The following is a 6,000-nucleotide window of genomic DNA, read 5'->3' as shown; positions in this document are numbered from 1 at the left end:
GGGCTTTGGAGCACAGGATTGAATGAGACTTAGTTCCAGCCTAAGAGGAGTTACTGCCTTCTTTAGGCTGTTGTGTTTGTACCTATCCCTCCCTCACCTCAGCCTCTGACAGAGGAGTCCTTGGAGACAGCACCAGGGATAACAACACTAGGGAAAGCTATGGGGATCAGCAGAATGAGCCCCTATGGAGATGGGAATTGGGATTTCCTAACACAAGACAGGAAATACAGAGTCAATAGGAGGATGCACATCTCATCTTGGGACAGAGAGAGCAGCATTCAGAGTGTGGGAGGCTTTGATACGAATATTGAAGAGGATGTAAACCCTAGGTGAATTGGAAGCTGATGGATCATCATTTTGGCTGTTGTTGTGAGTTTTCAAGAGCTAAGTCTTTCATCTATGATATTTTTGAGTTGGGTGTATTTTTTTTTTAAGACTCCTTATAAAAAAAAAAGTAAAACTGTCCTTCTTTGCTCTCTATTGCTCTCATTTAAAACTGGAGATACCTTACATTTAGAGGTGACTTCAGGTTTATAAGAACTTGGGTGGGACCCAGAGAAAAAGAAGCAGAGAACTTCCTTTAAATATTTCATTCTACTTACTCCTTGCCAGCTGTACTTTCCAGTGATACAACAAGAATACTAATTTTTTGTGGGAAATAATTAAGGAAAGAAAACGTGTCCTATTCTGTGACTAATGGCAGCTTTTAAAATCACTGTGTAACTTAAAAAAAAAAAAGTTCTCCAAAAATACATTTCAAAAAGCAACCTGCTTCCCTCTGCAGTTGGGAAGCATATCACAACAGTTTTTGGGTCAAAGCCTTATAAAAATAAGAAATCTCCATAAAATAAAAATTAAACAAATATTACCAATATTTTATTTTATTTTATATTTTATTTTATTTATTATTATTTTTAAAATTTAAATCCAAGTCATTTAAAACACAGTGTAGTAATGGTTTCAGGAATAGAACGTGGTGATTCATCTTCTACATATGGTACCTAGTGCTCAACCCAACAAGTGCCCTCCTTAATGCCTATCACCCATTTAGCCCATCCCCCTACCCAACTCCCCTCTAACAACCCTCAGCTTGTTCTCTGTGTTGAAGAGTCTCTTATGGTTTGCCTCCCTCTCTGTTTTTACCTTATTTTTCCTTCCTTTCCCCTGTATTCATCTGTTTTGTTTCTTAAATTACACATATGAGTGAAAGCATATGGTATTTGTCTTTCTCTGACTGACTTACTTTGCTTAGCATGATACACTCTAGTTTCATCCACGTTATTGCAAATGGCAAGATTTCCTTCTTTTTGATTGCCAAGTAGTATTCCATTGTATATATACACCACGTCTTCTTTATCCATTCATCCATCGATGGACATTTAGGCTCTTTCCATACTTTGGCTATTGTCAATAGTGCTGCTATAAACGTTGGGGTGCTGTACCCCTTTAAACAGCATACATGTATCCTTTGAATAAATGCCTAGTAGTGCAAATGCTGGATCATAGGAGGTAGTTCTATTTTTAATTTTTTGAGGAACCTGCATACTATTTTCCAGAGTGGCTGCACCAGTTTGTATTCCTACCAGCAGTGCAAAAGGGTTCCCCTTTTTCCACCTCCTTGCCAACATCTAATGTTTCCTGAGTTGTTCATTTTTGCCATTCTGACAGGTATGAGGTGGTATCTCATTGTGGCTTTAATTTGTATTTCCCTGATGATGAGTGATATTGAGCATCTTTTCATGTGTCTGTTAGCCATCTGGATGTCTTCTTTAGAAAAGTATCTGTTCATGTCTTCTGCCCATTCCTGCACTGGATTATTTGCATTTTGGGTGTGGTGTTTGGTAAATTCTTTATAGATTTTGGATACTAACCTTTTATCTGATATGTCATTTGCAGATATCTTCTCCCATTCTGTCAGTTGCAATTTAGTTTTGTTGATTATTTCCTTTGCTGTTCGGAGGCTTTATATCTGGTTGAGGTCCCAATAATTCACTTTTGCTTTTGTTTCCCTTGCCTCTGGAGATGTATTGAGTAAGAAGTTGCTGTGGCTGAAGTCATAGAGGGTACTGCCTATTTTCACCTCTAGGATTTTGATGGTTTCCTATCTTACTTTTTGGTCTTTCATCCAGTTTGAGTTTATTTTTGTGTATCGTGTAAGAAAGTGGTCCAGTTTCATTTTTCTGCATTTTGCTGTCCAGTTCTCCCAGCACCATTTACTGAAGAGGTTGTCTTTTTTTCCATTGGATATTCCTTCCTGCTTTGTTGAAGGATTAGTTGGCTGTACATTTTTCAGTCCATTTCTGGGTTCTGTATTCTGTTCCACTGATTTATGTGTCTGTTTTTGTGCCAGAACCATACTGTCTTGATGATTATAGCTTTGTAAATTAGCTTGAGGTCTGGAATTGTGATGCCTCCAAGCTTTTCTTTTCTTTTCAACATGGCATTGGCTATCTGGGGTCTCTTCTTGTTCCAACAAATTTTAGGATTGTTTGTTCTAGCTCTGTGAGGAATGCTGGTATGGACAGGGATTGCTTTGGGTAGTATTGACATTTTAACAATATTTGTTCTTCCAATCCATGAGCATGGAATGCTTTCCATTTTTTTGTGTGTCTTCTTCAATTTCTTTCATAAGCTTTCTATAGTTTTTAGCATACAGAGCTTTTACCTCTTGGGTTAAGTTTATTCCTAGGTATCTTATGGTTTTGGGTATAATTATGAATGGGATCAATTCCTTGCTTTCTCTTTTTGATGCTTCATTATTGGTGTATAGAAATGCAACTGATTTCTGTACATTGATTTTATATCCTGTGACTTTGCTGAATTCATGGATCAGTTCTAGCAGTTTTTGGTGGAGTCTTTTGGGTTTTCCACATACAGTATCATGTCCTCTGCAAAGAGTGAAAGCTTGTCTTCTTTCTTACTGATTTGAATCCCTTTTGTATCTTTTTGTTGTTTGATTCCTGTTCTAGGACTTCCAATACTATGTTGAACAACAGTGGTGAGAGTGGACATCCCTGCTGTGTTCCTGATCTTATGGGGAAAACTCTGTTTTTCCCCATTGAGGATGATATTAGCTGTGGGTCTTTTGTATATGGCCTTTACTATCTTGAGGTATGTTCCTCCTAACCCTACCTTCTTGAGGGTTTTTATCAAGAAAGGATGCTATATTTTGTCAAATGCTTTCTGTGCATCTATTGAGAGGATCATATGGTTCTTATCCTTTCTTTTATTAATGTGATATATTATGTTGATTGATTTGTGGATATTGAACCAGCCCTGCAGCCCAGGAATGAATCCCACTTGATCATGGTGAATAATTCTTTCAACATACTGTGGAATTCAATTTGCTAGTGTCTTGAGAATTTTTGCATCCATGTTCATGAAGTAAATTGATTTGTAATTTTACTTTTTAGTGGGGTTTTTGTCTGGTTTTGGAATCAAGGTAATGCTGGCCTCATAGAATGAGTTTGGAGGTTTTCCTTATGTTTGTATTTTTTGGAACAGCTTCAAAAGAATAGGTATTAACTCTTCTTTAAATGTTTGGTAGAATTCCCCTGGGAATCCAGTGGCCTGCTGTCTTGTTTGTTGGAACCTTACCAATATTTTAAATACCTACATTTGAGCATGTGAGTATTGTTCTAAAAGATGCTGTGCATATCTGTTGTCATGTTGAGGTATTTGGTGTTCAATACATAAGGAAGAGATGTTAATTATTCTATGTTAGTCATATAAATCTCATTATTAGTGATTGAGTGACAAAAATCTCTGACTGGCAGAATGAGATCCCTGTAGTAAAGGATTCTGAATTTTTTTTAGTAGTTTCACAGGGGTAATTGGTCTATTAAGTCATTTGGCTCCATAAAGAGGCTTTAGAATTCTAGTAGGCATCTATGAAGGGAAGGCAGAGCTGTACTTAAAATAAGGTAAGGGCAATTGCAATGAGGTTAGCTGGGTTTGATGACTGCTAAAGATTAGTGGGAGAATATTCTGTTATTAAATATTTTCAGTCTACGTATTTTACTTATTGGATATTAGATAGCTAGGTTTATTGGATGTACTGAACTTGGCAGGATACAAGTAGGAAGCAGTTTGTTGTTGTTTGTTGTTGTTGTTGTTGTTCTTACTGTCTTTGTGGATATCCATTGTCAACTGTAACTCCGGGTGACATCTTGTATGAAACGTACAGTTTTTAATTCCTTTAAAAAATTTTAAACGTCCAGGCCAATCTAAATCCAAATCTTGTTTTCTTCTCCAACTCAAACCGTCTCCACCTTTTTTCTTCACTTAAGGGAAGTAAGGCCTATTATGTTTTGATAAACTCCTTGTTTCACTTCCCTGCTCCACTGCCCATTGCTTCTAGGTCCTCCAAGTGGGCCAAGGAAAAAAGAAAAATAAGAGAAAATGTGGCCAAGCCCATTGTATTAGACTGCTCCGCTGCTGTAATAAAGTATCCCAGACTGAATGGCTTAAACAACAGAAATTTATTTTCTTATGGTTCTGGAGGCTGGGAAGTTCAAGATCAAGGTACTGGCTGGTTCATTTCCTGGTGGGAACTCCCTTCCTGGCTTGCAGAGGTCTGCCTTCTTGCTATGTCCTCAGATGGCAGAGACAGAGCTCTGGTGTCCCTTGCTCTTCCTATAAGGGCAACAGCCCTATTGTCTTAGAGCCTCATCCTTATATGTCTCATTTAATCTTTATCACTCTCTTGCAGGCCTATCTCCAAAGACAGTAACATTGGGAGTTAGGGCTTCAATGTATGTTTTGGGACACAAACATTCAGTCCAATTTTCCTTACCTGGTGTTTTATCTGGTGGTTATAGTTCTACCTTGATTCTCTAATGACCTTTTTTATGGCAAGGCTTCTGTCATGGGCTAGAAATAGTGGGTTCATAGGAGGACCAGAAGGCACTTCCACCTTATTTAGTTCCCCTAATATATTAGTGAGGGCAAAGGTTAAGTAGTTCTAACAAGAGACCAAACATATAATAGCTTAAATCATGCATTCTCAATAGCAGTGAAAATTGGTTCTTGGGAGAGAGGGAAATGAAAAAAAGGTTTAAGTTATTAAAATGGTTTGTGGCCTTCAAAAGCTCCAAAAAAATCTCATTTCTTAGTATTTAATCTCTCTTGTTAGGAAGAAATTAAGTTAAATTAAATTAAATTAAAAATTTAGTTAAATTTATTTTTTCTTCCTAGAGGGGCAATAATAAAAAAATGTTGAGCAACACTGGCTTAAATAAAAAATACATTTATTATTCTCTCTCTGAACAGTCCATCTCTGCCTCATAAGGTCATTTAGGGACTCAAGTACCTTCCATCTTACTGTTCCACCATCACCTAGTATATTACCCTGGTCTGCAGGATCAAAAAGCTGTCAGGAACATGCCAGTTTTTTTAGACAGAGGAAAGAGGGGAATCAAGGGCAAAGAATTTCATTTTGGCGAGTGAGGCTGAAGTTATACCCATTATTTCAACTAACTTTGCATCATGGTAATGTAGTCATGTGGTTACTTTTAGTGGAAAGAGGCTGGGAAATAACATTTGTAGCTTGGAAGCCATAAGTCTAGCAAAAGGGAGAGGAAATTCATGGGAACCACTGGCAGCATACCATCTCAACCCAAAAAATGTACTCTTTGGCTGACTGCTTATGACCTTCCTTCAGTTGCTGCCCTGCAGTGGTGCATCCCACATAACCCCTTTCTGCTGTGGTTCCTCATCCTAAAGACAGCTATCTTGGCCAATATTCTTTCCAAGATCATCCTAGCCTATAACGCAAGGTGTCCACCCAAACAATGGGAACTCACATAACCTTGTTGCATTACAAAGTAGAAGGGTATGTTGATCTCATAACTGTATTCTCTTCTTGCTTTTCATGCATGGGCTACTTCAGAAAGACCAGTTTAAGGGGAACCTATGTTAATATCTAGAATCTCTTTGGTTATCTATTTTGCTTGCTGCAGAGGTAAGCTTAGGCACTTCTTTCAGGTGAGGACAATGATG

This window comes from Acinonyx jubatus, chromosome B1 (assembly GCF_027475565.1).
Source record: "Acinonyx jubatus isolate Ajub_Pintada_27869175 chromosome B1, VMU_Ajub_asm_v1.0, whole genome shotgun sequence".
NCBI classification, from domain to species: Eukaryota; Metazoa; Chordata; class Mammalia; order Carnivora; family Felidae; genus Acinonyx; species Acinonyx jubatus.
This window is presented reverse-complemented; position numbering follows the sequence as displayed.